This window comes from Triturus cristatus, chromosome 12 (assembly GCF_964204655.1).
Source record: "Triturus cristatus chromosome 12, aTriCri1.1, whole genome shotgun sequence".
Taxonomy (NCBI): domain Eukaryota; kingdom Metazoa; phylum Chordata; class Amphibia; order Caudata; family Salamandridae; genus Triturus; species Triturus cristatus.
The window spans coordinates 471,718,050-471,738,613 of record NC_140595.1 but is presented as its reverse complement, the minus strand read 5'-3'; the positions used below and the strand labels follow the sequence as shown (position 1 = coordinate 471,738,613).

Below are 20,564 nucleotides of genomic sequence, written 5' to 3'. Positions count from 1 at the left end.
TAATTTTTATCGATTTCGATCTTTCAAATTTCTTGGTATATTATGGTCTAAAAGTAATGGCTAGATTATTTATATGTTTATTTGGCCGTTCTGCTATGCTGCTTGATATCACGGTGCTTTGAAAAGTTATAATACATAGGATTCTGAAATCCCTGTATAAAACGTGGCTCTTTTCATTATAATAGTCTACTTATGACAAACCCAATCGCCTATTATAAAAAAATGACGTCAGAGCACATTACAATTGAGTTCTGAGTCAAGTCACAATGCCTGCTGCCAGCAGCCAAGGGGAAAGGCAGGTCAGGTTACAGAGCATAATTAAATCAGCTATTTAAGGAATGAAAAATAAATATAGTTTTTCTTTCTCCTGCTCTTTTTTTCTATCTGTACAGTGACGATTGGAAAGCAGATATTTAGGGCAACATGTTTATTTGTTTTCAAACTTTTGGTAATTATAGAAAAATAGGAAAGTTAGAATCTTTCTGCATGTTTCCACACATTCCAAGCAACTGTGCCTTAAAAAAAAACTGACTTGTGTTAAAATGATTCCAATATCGTTTTGCAAGTTCCAGTTAATCAGCAGAACTGACTGCATTCCAAAGGCAGCAATCTCCCACACCACCAAGACACATTTTTATCTGGATCTTTCAGGATCAACAGGATGTCGTCTGCGTACAAGGATATGATTAACCTGCGTGTATGAAATTGTATTTCTCTGTGTTGTCAAATAATGCACGCCAATGGTTCCATTTCCAATGATAATATACATCTTTTTAACGCATTATTTTTCCCCGCTGGGAATCACAATGCAGTTGTTACAACGACCTCATTGTAACCACGCATCCCATTACCCCGCAAGTCATAACGACTTGCGGAAGGGGGTGCTGGATGTTGGAATAGTATAATTTACTATTTCAACTCCAGTCTGTGCGGACAGTAGGGAAGTTGTTGGATTTTAATTTCAACACCTTCTGCCCCTCCACAAGTCATTGTTTTGACTTGCAGAGAAATAGTATGCGTGGTTACAATGCGGTTGTTGTAACGACTGCGTTGTAATTCCCTGCGGGGAAACCTCTTCATGGTAAACGATGTTTACCCTCCAATACGAATACGATTGGCGAAGGGGGCACCCTGTCTTGTAATGCTAGTGATCGCAATTAGGAAAGAGAGGAGACTGTGAAGTGTGATTCAACGTACCAGTTGCCTACCCATACCCATCCAGCACTGTCAAAAGACAGGACCATTTTATGGAATCAAAAAAGCCCTAGCAACATCAAGAAATACCGCTGCCCCAGCCAGCGCTGGATCAACAACAGTGTAGCTCACTGGTTAGAGGAGGCATACCCTGAAGCAGAGATCAGACCCGGGACCTGGGTTTGATTCCCGACGCGGCAGGGTCCAGAGCCCAATTGTCCACGGACTCGATAATTCTCGCTTCGGTGCCCACTCTAAGCACGAGTTCACACTATGCAGCTCTGGGCAACAAGCCTGCTTCATCTCCACAACGGCCCCCCGCGGCGGGATGCCTGGCTTTCACCTTGGGGATGCCCAGTACGGGTTATCTTACAGGGAAAAACCAGGACGGGTTCCCAATGCAAGCGCCAAGATGCCCGTAGGGTGATAGCTGCGCTCTATAAGTACATCAATCAATCAATCCTACCCGATCTGGCCGTTTCATGAAGGGGTGTATGGGAAGGAGCCGTTTCACAATTAGTTTAGCTAAAATCTTTGCACCTACCTTTATTAATGAGAGAGGATGGTATGATTCGCAAAGCCGAACCTAGGCCAGTAAACCAGGCCAAGAGTCTGTAAGGCCCTATCTAAGCAGACAGGTTCAACCCACACATCAGCTAACGGGTATCCCTGTGGTCACCAGCATATCTGCGGGAACGCGCAAGCCTATCAGGTCGCAAAGCACGCAAGTCTTTCCCCGAGGGTGCAGAGTATCAGGATCTACTCATCAGCACAGCAGCTACACAAACCCTTGCCCAAAGTCAGTCAGTCCCCGCAGGCTGTAGCGGCCCTGATCTGCCAGACAGGCTGTTCAGTAAAGCAGCTGTATGAGCATTAGGCATCAAAGTAGGCAGAGGGGAAGCAGCTAACTCACCGGCAATCATTGTATCCCGTCAAGGCGTTTCCTCAACCGTCTTCTCCAGCCACGCTCAGCCCGGGACCACCCCATACAGGGAATATTGTTACAGACCACACCATCTCTGCCTCACTGGGCCACTCACTTTGTCTGGCTCTGCTGTCCCCTCTGCGCCTTCAACCACTGCCTCCACTGCGGAGTACGGCCTCAACATCAAACTTTTGGAGCTCCGGGCGATTCGTCTAGCACTGAAGGCATTCCTTCCCACTTTCAAAGGAAGTTTAGTGCAGGTGTTCATAGACAACACCACCGCCATGTGGTACTGCAGAAAGCAGGGCGTGGTGGAGTCTTGAACCCTATGTCAAGAGGCCCTTCGCCTTTGGACATGGCTGGAACGTCAGGGCATATCCTGGTGGTTCAACACCTGGCAGGTTCTCTGAACGCTAGGGCGGAAGAGCTCAGCCGTCGGTACATGACGGATCACGAAGGGCGTCTTCACTCAGAGGTGGTGCAAGGTCTCTTACAACAGCGGGGAGAACCTTGGATAGATCTGTTCGCCACTGAAGAGAACGTGCACTGTCAGCTGTTCTGCGCGTTGAAGTTTCCAAGGCGGCAGTCGCTCGGAGACGCTTTTTGTCACAAGTGGAGTTGCGGCCTCCTGTAAGCCTTTCTGTCTGTACTACTTCTGCCCCGAGTGCTGAAGATCAAGTGCGACCGGGCCCAGGTCATTCTTGTGGCACTGAGCACGAAGAGTCTGGTACCCCGAGCTCTTACCCATGCCCATAGTTTCTCCGATCAGACTACCTCTTTGGGAGGATCTTCTGTCGCAGAAGCAGGGGACGGTCCTCCACCCGCACCTGCCCAGCCTCCACCTCCTTGCGTGGAGATTGAGTGGTGGCAGTTGACAGCTTTTGACCTTCTGCCCGAAGTCTGTAATGTAATTTTGGCAGCCAGGCGTCCCTCCACCAAGTCTGTATACGCCTGTAGATGGGACAAGTTGGTGGCATGGTGCACAGCAAAGGCTGTGGAGCCCCTTTCTGCCCCCCTCTCGGAGGTACTCTTGTTCATCCTCACTCTAGCCTAGCAAGCTCTGCCCTGGGAATTCTTAAAGGCTAACTTTCGGCCATTTCTGTTTTTCTTCGCCTCCTGATCAGGCTTCCCTTTACAAATCCCCTATTGTAAATAGATTTCTGAGGGGCATTACTCCTCTCTTTCCTCCTCCTCCTTTCGTAATGCCCCAGTGGGACTTGAACCTTGTCTTGACATTCCTTATGAGTGCTCCCTTTGAGCCTCTACATAACTGCCCTATCAGGCTCCTTGCTCTTAAGACTGCCTTCCTTGTCGCAATCACCTCTGCTCACAGAGTGAGTAAGCTTTAGGCTCTGTCCTCTAAACCTCCCTTTCTTGCGGTTCAGCCGGAAAAAGTAGTCCTTCGCACTCAGGCCTTTTTTCTTCCTAAAGTGGTTACCTCACTCCACATAGGACAGACCATCACTCTGTCCAGGATGAGAGACTCCACCGCCTGGACCCAAAACGTGCGCTTTCTATCTAGACCGCACAAAAGATTTCCGGGTGGACGATCAACACTTCGTTGGCTATGTGGGTGCCAAGAAAGGTCGGGCTGTGCACAAACGCACCAGCTCTCGATGGGTTTTCCTTTGTATAAAAGTCTGCTACTTCTTGGCAAAGAAGGAAGCCCCAGAGGGTTTGCGTGCCTTGGGGCGTGGAGTTCCACTCCTTGACATCTGTCAGGCGGCCACGTGGGCATCCCTGCACACGTTCACCAAGCATTATTGTCTGGACATCCAAGTCAGGAGAGAAGGCTACTTTGGCCGTTCTGTTCTTCAGGACTTTCTGGTGTGAACTTAGTTCACAGACCCACCTCCGGGGTTGGCATTGATGGGGTATCTATTCTAAAGGTAAGGAATCTATAACTACAGTCTCTTTCAGATGAACAAGTTACTTACCTTCGGTAACAATGTGTCTGTAAGAGACATATGTAGTTATAGATTCCTTACCGCCCCACCCATCCCCCCCCTTTCTGCTAACTGACCTCTTGGGATTGGGACTCCCTTTCAGGACTCTAGTTATGTGCACCAGTGGTCAGTGTCTTGCATGACTGCGCTTCTGGCGTAGAAAGTCACGTCAGAACTGACGTGAGCGAGCAGGGCAGCGACTAAGTAGACACCGCGATGTCATTCCGGCGACTGCGACGCCAATGACGGACGCGGAGTCGATCGACGCCACCTACAGACACATGTAGGGGTACTGCTAAGAAAAAAATTCTCTGGATCCAGTCTGATGCCTGGGGGTAATTCTAAAGGTAAGGAATCTATAACTACAGTCTCTTCCAGATCAAGACGCGGATAGGGTGGATGATTATCACGGATAATGGCTCCGACCTCAAGAGCTCAGTTTAGGTGGCTCCCCAGTCTACACATGATAAGAAATTTGCAAGTCACCTCAGAGTTCCATAACCTAATAAAGGAACTCAGCCTCGGTTACATGCCTCTATATGGTCGTTGCACTTCTCGGTGACTTGCAATATCCTTATAATATAAAGCAGCAGTGCTTAATTTGAGCCAGTGATTTCTAGGGCTCAGCACCGGCACTTAATTGATGGCTCTGGTACTTATGACAGTCCACCGCATGGTGGCGCTGTTTGTCTAGTTTTGAAATGCGCACAAGAACAGTTGTTTGACAATTATTTATACATTAAAAATAACAAATACAAGCCATCCAAGCCATTTTTATAGCTTTGGGCAGTCGGGAATAGTCCAAGTTCTCACCCTTGTAGAAGTGTCATGGTTAGTAGTTGTTATTGCCGGCGCAGGCAGGGGCAATGGGTGGTGGAAGCTGCAGTGGCCACCTGAAAAGAGACCTGGTGCTTCTTTTGTTTTACAAATTAAGCACTGTACAGCAGTGGTTATTTTATCCCATATACTGTGGTTTTGCATACATGTATACTGAGGTAGTGAAAACGTTGTTAGTGCAGTTAACGCCCTTATAATCAGCAACAAAAGAACAGGAAGCCAAAGTAACATGACAAATGTCCACATTATCAAAAAAACGAACGCATGAAGAGGATGAAACAGCCAGAATTCAATGCAAAAATATTTGTTGATGTTGGTTATGAAAATGAAATTCATTGATCAACTGGCAGCAAATGAAATTTTTTTAAAGTTGTTGCAAGAAACATACGGTGGGTTAGCAGCAGAAGCCCCTGCATGAATCATACAGCGGAAGATGACTAATGGAGCATCAAAGTATTCCAAATTCCTCTGCTCGTAAATAAAACAAAGTTTGCCCTTGTATGTAACAGGGGACCATGAATCAGAGTCCCGAAGGCTACACCCAAAAGTGCTGACCTATCCATCACTGCAGGTTCCTGCCACTGCACAGCAATACCCCACTAGCCTACAGGCAGCAAGGGAATAAGTCCCCACCAGGAAGAGGAGTAGAAGGGGATGAAAAGAATAAAGAATGAGTGAACCTGTACTACTGCAATTTGCCACAGCAAGCTCACACTGTCACTGCAGCAGCAGTCCAGCCAGCGTTTCAAAGGCCGGCGGAGCCACAAATGATGCCATAGTGTTGGGATGGATGTCTTCTGCATGTCTCTGGAAAGTGTGATTTCCCTGACTTATGCTGATCTCCAAGCAGGTCACTTAAAAGTTACTGTATGGTTCCTCGATCCCTACCTCAGTGAACATGCCAATCATGCATGTCCACTGAGGGTCTACCCGTTCACATGGATTGAGACCCTAGAGCTTACCTTTGAAGTCGAGGAGAGGCACACGTAGTGCACCCCTATTTCAGAGAGTGGCTACTGCCCTTTATACACAGGCTGTGATAGACTATCAGAGGTAGCAGCAATACATCTTTAGTCAGGGATACCTGTCTTCTAACCAGGGTGGACGACTAGCAACCTTCTGATCAAGTCTGCAGTCTTCCATGCCTGTGGTACTGTTGCCTTTGTCTACCTGTATGTGTTTGAGAGCCCATGGGTGTTCTGGAGAAGGATGGTGAGTTGAGCCATTCTTTGTAATGTGAGCTGTGCTCCTCCCTATTCCTTGGAGAAGCCTGGAGTCCGGGGGGTAGACACTCGCTCTTATCCATGTTTAGTTGCACTAACTCTGCTAGGAGGGACCTTTTCTGTAGGGTGATGGTCAGGTACCCCCGGTCTGGAGTTAATTACAATTCCTTTCTGGGGAACAGCCCAAGCTGGTATGAAGGAATGCAGTAAATCATAGTCTGGATGCTGTGGATATGCAGTGAACATGTCAGGAATGTACCCCAGGATTGGAGCGGCTCCCAGGATTCAAAAGTATCAGACCCTCTGAATAGATCAGGCTGTCAATCAGAGGGGATAAAAGTATGGCCTTAGCTGTCAGTTGTGGTTCAAGACTGGTCTACGATTCTGAAGAGGCAATCCTACACTGGGTTCATCTGAGGAAGTTATTTTCCGGCAACAGTGTAAAGGCTAGATAAGAGACTTGCTCAACGTGTCTCTGCGCACCCATGGATGGGGGTTAACTTGAGGAAGTTTTCTCTGACGGATGGATTCTGCTGCAAAGGAGTTTGCCAGTGTAACAAGAAGTAGCAGCATCGGCCAGAGTACCAGCTGTTTCTCTGCGGACTGTAGAGCTGGTGCTCAGACAGCTGCTCAAGATTAGGAAGCTTGCAGCACATCAACAGAGGGAGACAGGGTCCAGTTCTTGAAGGTGAGATCAATTTGCCAGAACCCTCTCTTGTGTGGTAGGAGCCTGTTTGGTACTTCCAGTTACACACTCTAGCTGTTGAAAGAGTGTCTTTCGGTATAGGCCCCCACCTTCCTTTTTGTGCCACCTGGGAGTATCAGGGTGTAATGGCACTCTGGCCAGCCACTACCCTCCTACAGTTAGCCAGTGGCTATTGGACGAGTGAGACTCCAGTAAACTGTGCCAAGACATCAGGCACCTGTGATAAGATCCTTGACGCCACTAGAGCAGTATCCTCACTAAGGACAAGAGGGCACTTATGTTTCTTTGGGTGGCAGGTTATGGAGCTGATCAAGAACATTTGACTTTACATCAAATGCTTACACTACCTCATTTCAATACACGGATTGATATAATGGCTCTAGCAAATGAGAGCAACCCTGTGCAACAGGGTCTGTAATATGCAATTCTAATTGTGTGTCTACTTTTTAACTGTGTTTTTATAGTGCTTAGCATCCAGGCACTATAATACTGTTTGGGGTCAGAACTCTGGCCCAGAGGGTTGTAGAGACAGCTGGTTTCAACTGTTTATCCTAGTTTTATGTGTAATATACGTCTCTTGTGTATATTAAAGAACTTTTCTTTTATAAAAAGTAAAGCACTGACTGGTCATCGATTATATTAGCTGGTAGTACGGTTGCACTGTATTCTGAGTGTCTAATCCCACTTCACTTCCTTGAGTAAGTCTTGGACTGCTCTGTCTCGCTACCCTGAGAGAGTCAAGTGCTGGAGAGGAGTACTTGGTTATCCAGTTTTGTGTGCACTAGTACTGAGGCCACAAGACACCAGTGTGCAATACTCCACTTGATGCGATTGGAGCACAGTAACTAACCCCTGAGTGCCTGGTGCCTAGGAAGCCGGGTCTAACACAAGGCCTACCATGCCCGGACAGAAACCCACAGGCATAAAAGATATCCCATGACTCAAAATGCCCTCATTAAACTCTCGTGTCTGTCTCATCGTGGAATGACGTATCATTTCCTTGTTGGCATTCTTGGCACAGGTTCATTTCTATAAAATAAAATGTCTTCACCTAGTGCTATTCTTGCTGCCATCTAAATGTGTATTGTAGATGCTGCGCCGTTTCTAGAATCATTGTGCGCAGATCACATGCAATGCTTGTACAGTTTGGTATTTCATGAGACTTGTGCCTCTCTTTACAATACCCAAGGTTACTCAGGATATCGTAACTGATACTCTGCAGCCACCAAAGGACCATTTTGTCCATTGAGGCCACACACGCTAACACAGCCGCACACACGCGAATCAACATGCCACTGTCTAGACTGCATACAAATCCTATCATTAGTGCTGGGATTAAATCCCAAAAGCACAAGAGCATGGGATAAACTGGGCGGCGCACTGGTTAGGGAAACACTGCAGCTGCTAATGCATGTCCGGCACTGATGCGCTGTTGCAACCACCATCCATTTCCAAACTGACCTTCGTTTCCGCCAATCATTTCTGTTTTTATTGTACTTTTTGAAAAGCACTGCTCTCTGAAATGTTATAGTCTGTGCGGAATCTGCATCTATCAGCAGGAAGGATATTTATTTCTGTTCTGTGGTTGAACCCATCCATTTGTTCAGGCTGTGAACAGTTTTAAGTCAGAAGGCATTGCCTCACAGCATTTTACTAATATTTTTTTCTATTTTACCTGTTTTGTACTTGTAAAGTGGTGTCTGTATAAGCACTAAACTCTCTCTGCCACCAGTATGACTCCGTTTTATAACAACGCTGCCTGATTCCGTTAATTAATGCTGTGAGTGATTAACACATAAGAAATGTGGGGTCACTGGTATAAGGCATGGCCACAGACCACAAGTACCGAATACGCGTGGCAGAACGTTGAATATCATGCCGATAATGTGTACCATCCTGGGCATGGCTAGCAGCCAGACTCTTTATGCCCAATATCCTAGCATGCAGCAGCATAAAGATATGCCTGAAGGTTATGCATTCTTCATACAAGTTTAGCTTCAGGCATTGTCCTGCATACTCTATGTCCATGTGTATAACAGGCACATGCAAGGGCTGGTCGCAGACCAAACCCTGTATGCCCTATACGTCTTCACACAAGGTAAGGCTGAAGGACAAGCCTGGTGCATATTGCATAGGGGGCATGGCAGACGAAGTTCTAAGAGTGTCCATTGGAGTCTATGAAACACTAATGATGTCACGGATGATATTGTGTAAGGTTATGAACATTGTACAAGTTAGGAAGAATATTCATTTTAGGTAGTTTTTAGTTTATGACTCATGCCTATGACATTCCTCCAAATTAAGTGTTTTTAAGACAGCATTCGCTTCAAGGATAGGACATTATGATTGCTAGATATTTCTTTTTATTTTCCTATCCTTCCTTTACCATGCAGAGCCACATCATAATATATGACTGTCATATGTTGAGGGGCAGCATGGGAAAGTGAAAGCTAGATATGAACAAAAATGCTGTACACGTATGGAAAAATAATAGGAGACCTTGTCAAATTGCAAAACCCAATTATTTGTGCAGCCTGTAAAGCCTGTCTCTCGTTAGCAAATTTCCTATGAAAACTTGCTTTGTAAAAGCAATGGTCCTTTTTTTAGGTCTGGCTTTAGCCAAAACATTTTGATTTTATGAAGAATATATTTTCCTAGGGCCATTCAGCAAGCCTTATCCATCTATTGGTCTGTTATTGTGTCATTCACATTGGTCTTTGGCCCACTACCACATTCAGCACTGGGCAACGATTTAGCCAATTTCAGCCATTGGGCAACTTCAATCTGAGTGACTGAATTCTTCCCTTTCACAAAGAACACATCCGTACACTAAGTAGTCCCTTCAGTGCCAGGGTCTACTATGGGAATATGTAGTATTTGATCAAAATTAATAATTTTGTGTCAGACATGACCATTTTTGCAGGATCACCCCCAGATTCGTTTGCCTTCTATTACAAAACCTGTTTTTGTTGACATTTGGACAATGGAATTTTTTCCCTGCTAACCATTGGTAAACTGCTTGTGCTGGCCCCCTAAAAACATGGTACAATTGACTTATACCTGGTTGGTACATTTAGTTTATTTATAAGTCGTCCCTAGTAAATAGAACTACATGTGGCCAGGGCCTGTGAATGAAGCACTATTAGTGAGCTGCAGCGCTCATTGTGCCAGCCACTAAAGCAGAAACAACAAGGTAATGGATGGAATGCTTGAATTAATCTCAGCCACTGCCAATCGCTCGGTGTCACATCTCAATCCATCGTTTCTCGCCATGCCACCTCAGTTTGGACCAAGCCATATGCAAATCAGTACTGACCCAGCTCTTCATGGGAACAGTCCATCCTGAACTGCCAGTCCAGATCCTTTATGAACTGGAACACAAGCAACCTAGGACCGGTTTTGTCCATGTGAGGGCTCTTCAGTCAGGTATAGCTTAGTTCCTTTGGCACAATGAGCCTGGAACCCACGTCTGGGCATACCCGGTGCACTTCAGGCATCAAATGAAAAAACATCAAGGTGATAGATGGAATGCTTGAATTAATCTCAGCCACTGAAAATTGCTCGGGCCACATCCCAATCCATTGTTTTTCGCCCACCATCCACCTCAGTTTGTACCCAGCCATATTCGAATCAGTCTTGACCCTGCTCCCAATGGGAACAGTGCAGTCTAAACTGCCACGACCTCTGTGAACCGGAACACAAGTAAGATGCTCAGGCCGCATCCCAAGCCATCGTTTCTCACCCACAATGCCACCACAGTTTGGACCCAGCCATACACAAATCAGTCATGACCCTGCTCCTCATGGGAACAGGCCAGCCCGAACTGCAAGACCAGGTCCTCCCTGAACCGGAACACAAGCAACCTAGGACCTAAAGCAGGCCTTAAAAATTCTTAAAGCTATTACTAGACCTACAGGTCTAGCAACTTGAATAATATTCTCAACCTAACTGTAATGTACTTGACTCGTAAACTGGTTGCAAATTGTGTGATCCTAGGCAAATATTTTATTTTAGAGAGCCGCCTTTTTTCTTCACTATCACATTTGAGAGCACCTTCAAATATGTGAGTTCAGCATTTCTCATAAACAACAAGATTTTTTTGTTTGATTTAATACACTAAATGTTTGCTCTGTGTGTAATAAGAATCTACCCACATATAGGGTACACATTATCTCTGACATGCCTCTTAGTTTACATAGGAAAGTGTCAATTTTTGACATGGTCACCCCCACCTTTTGCCCTAGTACTGATGCTTTTTGACTGAAAGTGCATTGGGTCCCGGCTAACCATGCTCCTAGTGCCAGTGCTCTTTCCCTTAAAACAAGGTAAATGTCTAATTGTACCCCGATTAGAAACGACTTTAAGCATCCCTCTAAGTCCCTAGTAAATGGTACCCCTGGTACCCAGGGCATGGGTACTAAAGAGGGCCTCTATGGGCTGCAGCATGTATTATGCCATCCAAAGGGGTCCACACAAAAACTGCATGCAGCCTGCCATTGCAGGATGCGTGAAATGGTGCAAACCGTGTTGAAAACACGACATGGCACACTCCCTGTGTGCCATGCCAAGGAGCATTGCATATACCAAGTGTAAGTTATCCCGACAGCAGTTCTTAGAGCCCTAAGGCAGGGTGCATTATAATACATGCCTCTGTGATGTCTAGTTCCATTGCCAGACATTGAAATTGATCAGGCAGTCCTCTTAAGAACATGTACTGGACATTACAAGTTAGCCAATTACATGATGGCTGCACTGAAACACATGGTGTTTGTTATCAAACACTTCTTAATAAATCTGTACTGATGCCAGAATTAGATTTATTATGACATGCACCTAGAGGGCACCTTCGAGGTGCCCCCTGAAAACCTACTAGTCCTATAGTATGTTGGCTCACTGGTATCATCCAGCCTGCCATTACAGATGAGTTTCTGACCCCCTGTAGGTCAGAGGCCAGAAACAATTCCTGCTCCGGAGGAAGTTGTTCACACCTTCTCCAACAGGATGGCTAGTGATTAGCTTGTCAAGGCCAGAGGCTTTAAAGCCTCTGCCACCTTAGATATGCAACGTCTTCCCCCCAGGCCTGGGGAACGTCACCACCTGCCCCGTGGCCCATTTGGCACCAGAGCATGTGGGAAATTAGTTAGTCGGAAGGCGTGTCACACTTTCAGGCTGGGCCCACCCCTAATGTGGGACACCTGAAGTGGACAGTCAAGGAAGGGTTTCACCATTTTTGAATTTGTTGAAACTAGGAACTCTGGGTCAGGTATATGTCCACTCTCTTCAAGGCAGTGGTCATATAGGGGTGTAGTCAACCCAGGAGTATGGCTACTAACCTACACCTGTTTTTTCTTTTCAGTCTTTCTTTTCCTCCCTCTTCCCCACCCCCCACTACATTCTCCTTTACCCATTTTTTATTCTCTTCAACCATCATGTTTATTCTTTTTTGAGTGATTTGTAACTTCTTTGAACAGTTGAAATGAGGAGGTCGACAGATCCCCCAAGTTGGGCCTGCAGTGTTTTTTGTTTGTCTGTTGCTGAGGTACGCAGATATGAAGAAGAGGGGGTTAGGGGGAAGGGTTCTGAGCGAATAGTTAAAAAATGTTTACTTTTATTGTTGTTTTCATTTATTATTTGCCAAATGGGACACATTGACTCTACTGCGGGGACGGCCCCGGACGGAAACAGGGGGCAACTGACATCATTTAGCTATTTTGAGCACTGCTGACAGCAGCCTTCACCAACACTCCATCCTCACTTGGAATGGGATGGGTAGTAAGTTTAAGAGGGGGCTGGTAGCTGCCTATCTCAAACCTCTTAAGCCCAATGTAGCCCTACTACAGAAGATTCATTTTAAGGATAATCTCTGTCACTTCCTGGCTCGAGGAGTATACACCACCCTAGCACACACAGGTTTTCCTTCTGGGTGTCAAGGATCCGCAAGCACCCCCACTTTAATGTGCAGATATCCTGGTTGGATCCACTGAGAACATACCCCACAGTCCAGGGTCTTTGAGGGAAATTAAATGTTGTACTAAGCAAAAAACCCAGAGGTCTATTCAACTACTACTAGTCTGAATGAAGTCCAAATATAGAGTCTAAGAATTACTAACTAACTAACTAATATCAGAGGATTACTTAGTCAGAAGAACCCTTCTGAGTGGTTGGAATCCCATCAAACACAGGAACTTGATCAAACTTATCTGGGTTTCCATCCTTCCATCCACATGCCCTCTTGATCATAGAGGGATCAATCAGTGGAATTCATCATGAAGGGGGTCTGAAGACGAGACCTGGAAAAACTAACAGATGTAGATGGACTCTAGGAAGTCCTATCTAATAGTGTTAGGTGGGAACAAGAAAAAGGTGCAGTGCAATAAGACTGAGTGAGTATAAAAAGGATTTATAGCAGAAAAATGTCTTTATTGTGGTATCTGTTATAATCCTAGATTAAAAACAGTGCATGGAGGCAGTTTCATAAATCACTGCCTACTTACTGTTATTATTGTTTTTATTGGAAATTAAATGTTACCTTAATTTGCGCCTATGCCCCCTGCCACCAATCTTACACGATAACTAAACTTGTCGACATCTTATTTGAAGCCAACTCTCCTCTAAAAATTCTAGGGGGAGATTTCAATGATGTGATAGTTCCAGACCTAGACAGATTGAGTGGGACTTCTCATCTGGGTAGGAATACATCCCTAGCTCGATTTATCAACACACTAGGACTTGCTGACTTTTGGAGAAAACATCATCCATAGTGCTGAGGGTATTCCTACTATTCAGGGTCCCACAAGGTCTCCTCTAGACTTGACTATATTTTTGCACCTGCAGGTGAGGTGGGGACAATTCACAGAGCTGACTATCTAGCGAGAGGCCTTTCTGATCATCCCCCGTTGTGGTTAACACTGGGACAGAAACCCCGCTCAACCACTAACGCCTGGAGACTGAATGCTTGGGAACTAAGCGATGCCGCCATGCTGTGAGAGAATCATAACTATATTTGCTCGACAATAAAGACTCAGTAGAATCACCTATCACAATATGGGAGACATATAAGGCAGTCATGCAGGAGAGGATCCAAAATATTATTGCCTTTAAGAAAAAGAAGGCAGCCCAAGAAATAGAGAGGCTAGAAAAACGGCTTCTAAAAACAGAGGCCAAACATATCCTTAATGCGAGCCCCCTATTACAACTTAAGATTGACACCTTGCGCACTGAATATATCCAATTGGCCACTGACATGGCACGTCACCTCTACTCCACGGATGGAAAAATATTAGGAGAATTTTCAAAATATTATGCAGCCCTTTGTGAAGAAAGACCCCAAGCAAATACTGCCCAAATGGACGACTATCCTGTGGAGATTACTCTACCTGCCCTTCCCTTTGATGGCCGCGAGTCCCTTGACGCAAGGTCCAAAATGCTATCATAAGAATAATCCCTGGTAAAACCTCTGGACCCAGTGGTTTCCCGGCAGAATTGTTAAAGAAACAAGCGGATATGCTAGCCCCTCATTTACTCCATTTATCCCTCAGGGCACAAGAGGATTGTATCCTCCCGCCTGATCTCCGCAGAGCTTCAATAGTAATCATATATAAACCCGGGAACCCTCCCACTTCCTGCAGTTTGTACAGCCCTATTTCCTTCATTAATACAGAAACCAAAGTCCTAGCTACCATTTTAGCCACCAGACTCTAAAATGTGATCACCCCACTAATCCACAGTGATCAATCTGGTTTCATGCCAAGACTCTCCACTAAGGAAAACTTACGTAGACTCCATAATTGGATGGCAATGGTTCAAGATAGGCAAGACCCCCACCTTTTCATTTAACTTGACGCAGAGAAGACCTTTGATGTGATTCATTGGCCTTTTGTGACCCAAACCCTAATGAAACTGGGATTTGGACCAGTTTTCAGGGGATGGATAAACCTACTCTACACGGAACCGATGGCTGCAGTAAAGGTAAACAATATGATGTCCCCTGACTATCCTATCAAGAGAGGAACCTTACAGGGCTGCTTCTTTTTTACCTGACCTTGGAGCCCTTCGCATGCCTGATCCGGACCCACCCTGATATCAAGGGTTTTCAAATTGAGGGCTCTCCTATCTCAGAAGTAAATATTTCCCTGGACGCAGATGACATCTTGCTTTATCTCTACCAACCCACAGACTCGATCCCAACCGTCCTACATACATTCGAACATTACTGATCCTACTCCGGATACACAATAAATTGGGAAAAATCTGTACACTTCCCCAGTGGAGGACACTTTGATCCAACGACCTCTCACAACAACTTAGAATAACAAAGGAGGGGTTCCAGTATCTGGGGATCTATGACACAACAGACTCTGAGCAAAGTGTTGCCCAAAATGTTAAAACAATGTTACTTGATTTTCAATCAGATGCGGCCTGCTGGAAGAGACTTCTTTTAACACTCTTGGGAAGAGCAGCACTATTCAAAATGATCACCCTCCCAAAATTTATCTACGCTCTGCAGAACACATATAGAATCCCCAATGATATTTTTAATCGACTTGAGGGCGAACATATATGATCTGCAGAACACATATAGAATCCCCTATGATATTCTTAATTAACTTGAGGGCGAACTTAGGAAACTGCTGTGGAATGATGTACATCCAAGAATAGTCCTACGTAAACTACAACGTAACCCCTACAATGGAGGTATAGGTCTCCCGGCCTTCGGGCCCATTACTGGGCATCCCATTTAATAGCCATTAATGACTGGGGATATATGGACAGGGACCATCACACTTAATGCCCTAGAACAGACCCAATTTCAGACACAAATACTAATGTAGGGTTTTAGGTTTTACGGAATGCGATGGCGCCCACAGTATATACGTGAATGTTTGAAGCTGAAGAGTAAAAACGGTGCAAATAGGACGAGGGGAAAACAAACCCTAAACCCCTCCAGTAGACCGAAGTCTAAAACAGGAAACAACAAAGAATGTCCATGCACACGTTATGAGTAAGTACTGTGTCAATACAGAAAGTAATGGCAAGAACAGTAGTGTAGACACAAATTACAGAAATCCAACACGATTCTTTTTCTTTGTTTAATATGATTCCGTTGCCCAGCCAACACGTGTTTCGTCCGGGTGTAAGACCCACGACTTCTTCAGGGCTAAAAAAACACACAAAGATATATTGTAGACACACAAACAATTTTACAGGGTGTCTCATGTAAACAAATTGCATAATAAGCGTCAGACACCGTGACCGACCGCAGTCACCCAAAACAAATAGAATTAGTGTGACAGATCCAAGGAAAGACCCCAAGAGCAAGGAGTATGACATAAAAATTTCCAAACTAGTGAATAACAGTTGACAAATCTGCATAAGAATATATAAATAGTTACCAGTCAGTACATAGAGGAATATATCTTAAAATACTTTAAGGATCATAAACTCCCCGAAAAAAGGGAATCAAAATTAATTAGTGAAACATGAGCTTAAATACTCATTAGAATACAGCAAGTTAAAACCGTCTCATGATTAAGCGGGCCAATCCTAGAAGGTGCAAATGGTTCTTAAAGAAAAAAGAAAGAAAGAATGGAGGATGAGGAAAGACAAACACATAGTGGTGGACAGGTATAAAAAAGAGAGTAAATACAATCCGATCATAAAGAGGGGAAATCACACAGAATTATTGGATCTTACCATCAGGCGCAACGTGAACAGTAAGTGAATCTAGACATATAAGAGAAGAGTGTAGATCTCAGTAAGCATAATTACACACTGTAGCCTAGAAACTACAGCTAATGTAGAGTATGAAAACACCGGCTCACCTCTCCGCCGGTTATAATTCCGTCCCGGCTGTACGGGAAAAGAAACCAATAATGGTCACTAATTGGACGAGTTACACAAGGGTGAGTAGCCCAAGTGAGTCAGGACCTAAGGTAAAAAGTAACGGTAACTGAGTCTCCGAGTCGCTACAAAATAAACAAACACAACAAAACAAAAATGCACCTTGCCTTATTACCCTAGTGTCAAACTAATATAAAATGAATATAAACCGCCATGAAAAATTTAGAGGGGCTCCTGTGACTGTAATTGTAAGTTCGAGATTACAGAAGGAGAGCCAAACTAATCAGTGATAATATAAGACACAAGATATGCATGAACAGAAAGTGAGTCATAGGGATCAATTCCATAGATCTATCAGCATCGTGTCGTATATTTGGTAAGACGCAAATTGCGTTGAAACAAACAGGCATAGTGGTTGTTGTATGGTGACAGTAAATCCGAATCAGTTCTGTGACCACACATTTTAGTTTATAGCAAATTAAGAAAAATCACGCTTCTGCATGGTAATACAAGACGTGGAAAAATACGGCATGGTGATATACTTAAAATCACAAAGCTAGTTAAAATATCCACAACACAAACGTTGCATGCAGCAAATATAAAACTCCTTATTTATCAAAGGCGTCAAGAAAGCATACATAATTACTAGGGTAATGGCGTCAATGAACCAGGATCCCGTTGCCGTCACTAATGTTCAAATATTAAGTCAAATGCCAAACTCAATCAAACCAAATAAGAGAAACAAAAATGGGAACAAACCAGAAGTCCCAGACTTGTAAGGTACTAATGAAAAATATCCTCGAATTGCCGCTAAAATTTACCTGCGAGACGAGTGCGTCAGGAAGTGTCGGTGGAGTCCGGTTCGTAAACAAATCGGAAGTGACATGCCCTGCACGTTATAACGTGAGAGGAACAACAGAAGAACTAGACCGTGTAGAACGGTTCAATGAAAGCACCAGAAGTGACGGAACGGGAGCCATATTGAATCTGCCGATATCACAGCATCCAACAGAAACGAGTACTAATGCCGTTACAATTTCCCACAAATCCAAAATCGCTAAAAATTTCAACGAAAGCACAATTCCGGTTCATAACGATGGTACATTTGCTAACCTCTTCATGGGGTACTTTGAATCCAGATGGCTGTGGGGTGACAAGGGGTGTCATTTTAGTCAGTATATCGTCTATTGGGGGCGATATATTGATGATTGTCTGTTACTTTGGTCAGGCACTGAGACCATGTTACATGACTTCTATCAATATCTTGACTCTAACACCTTAGGTGTTCAATTCACGCATCAACACAGTAGGACTAATCTAGTCTTTTTAGACATTGAACTATACATTACTGATGGTGTTCTTCACAGTAAACTACACCGAAAGCCCACGGCATGCAACTCAGTATTACATGCCTCCAGTGCACATCCACAACACCAGATTAGGGCCATCCCATTTGGTGAATTTACGAGAGCCAGACGGAATTGTAGCGAAGATAGGGAATTTCACTCCTGTTTAGATTCCATGAAGAACCGATTTAAATTTCGTGGATACCAACAAACTACCTTACGGAGGGCAGAAAAGCGCATATTAGGTTTGCCCAGAACAGATACACTTACGACCAGAAAAACTGATAACATACGTGAGCAACCCATCAGGCTCATAACCAACTATAATCAGAAAACACAAATCTTGACAAAGAGTATGAATAAACATTGGAGCACACTCAGAGCTGATAAAACTATTGAATCAGTGACTTCGAATAGACCCCAAGTTACTTTTAGGAAGGGTACCACCTTGAGGTCCATACTTAGCCCGACTATACCTAGAAAGACTGAAAGGAGTGATTGGCTCACTGAACGCACACTTGGTTTTCACAAATGTGGTTGCTGTGGTGTGTGCAGGTGGGCCTCTCAAAACACGAAAACTTTCTTTGGACCTGAGGGTAAGGAGTATACTATCAGACATAACATTAATTGCTCTACTCGTTTTGTCATATATATAATCATGTGTATGTGTAAAAAACAATATGTAGGTAGCACAATCAGGATGTTGAAAGAGCGCATTAGTGAACATGCAAGGGCACTTAAACAGAATGATGGCAGATACCCTCTGGCTGTGCATGCCAATAGCTGTGCGGCACAGGGCCAATATAAAAGCTTTACATTTTTTGGTATCGAACATACTCTGCCACACCCCAGGGGTGGAGATAGAGAATTAGCATTACGACGTTCTGAGGCCACTTGGATCATGCGTCTTAATGCGGTGGAACAGGGTCTTAATACAGACCATGAGCTGCAATTCTTCCTGGGTAATTAAGGTGCTGTTGTGCCTGACTTCACCACCTTTCTACTTAAGGTTTCTTCTATCTACTAGGCCGTATGTACTTCATCTGCTCTATGCCTAAATGCTCTATCTAATTGTACTAATACCATATGCTGAACGTTTAATATTCATGCATCAAACACAATGAGGATGGCAATATATTATTCTTAGACGTATGTTAGATTACTCGAGATATCTGTATTCCTCTCAACTAGTGTAATTTTCCCTTACTTGCACTTCTGAGTAATCACTGTCTTACTAGACCTATTATGCTGGAATCGGCATTGTTTGTAATTGAATGTATGTATTGCCAGCTCCTCCGTTTTTTTGGGCTTTCGCTGTTTCTTCCGTACAATAATAATCTGAGTCTCAAGTAATTTATGATGTTCAATATGCTTGCTTGTTCAAACCCCTATGCTTCTGCTCCTTCCTGTAATGTATGCTCTTCTCCTCTGCTAAGTCTGTGATGGCCTTATTTCTATAAGCCATGCCTTTTCCTCTTTTTTCCCCGCTGGCACACACCACCGGGCAACAATCCGTTTCATATATAAGTAGGGGTTGTGGTCCTTTTGAGCACTGACCACTTGACAATTTATTGTCTGTTTATTGTCTCTTTTTTAGTACATGTACCATCGTTATGAACCGGAATTGTGCTTTCGTTGAAATTTTTAGCGATTTTGGATTTGTGGGAAATTGTAACGGCATTAGTACTCGTTTCTGTTGGATGCTGTGATATCGGCAGATTCAATATGGCTCCCGTTCCGTCACTTCTGGTGCTTTCATTGAACCGTTCTACACGGTCTAGTTCTTCTGTTGTTCCTCTCACGTTATAACGTGCAGGGCATGTCACTTCCGATTTGTTTACGAACCGGACTCCACCGACACTTCCTGACGCACTCGTCTCGCAGGTAAATTTTAGCGGCAATTCGAGGATATTTTTCATTAGTACCTTACAAGTCTGGGACTTCTGGTTTGTTCCCATTTTTGTTTCTCTTATTTGGTTTGATTGAGTTTGGCATTTGACTTAATATTTGAACATTAGTGACGGCAACGGGATCCTGGTTCATTGACGCCATTACCCTAGTAATTATGTATGCTTTCTTGACGCCTTTGATAAATAAGGAGTTTTATATTTGCTGCATGCAACGTTTGTGTTGTGGATATTTTATCTAGCTTTGTGATTTTAAGTATATCACCACGCCGTATTTTTCCACGTCTTGTATTACCATGCAGAAGCGTGATTTTTCTTAATTTGCTATAAACTAAAATGTGTGGTCACAGAACTGATTCGGATTTACTGTCACCATACAACAACCACTATGCCTGTTTGTTTCAACGCAATTTGCGTCTTACCAAATATACGACACGATGCTGATAGATCTATGGAATTGATCCCTATGACTCACTTTCTGTTCATGCATATCTTGTGTCTTATATTATCACTGATTAGTTTGGCTCTCCTTCTGTAATCTCGAACTTACAATTACAGTCACAGGAGCCCCTCTAAATTTTTCATGGCGGTTTATATTCATTTTATATTAGTTTGACACTAGGGTAATAAGGCAAGGTGC

At 44.1% G+C, this 20,564-nt stretch overlaps 1 protein-coding gene across 1 annotated transcript in view; it reads left to right on the top strand.

The window, feature by feature from the left end:
- SLC7A9 (solute carrier family 7 member 9) overlaps nt 1-20,564 on the top strand; it is a 715,482-nt gene that overhangs the window by 315,764 nt on the left and 379,154 nt on the right. The window lies entirely within an intron of this gene.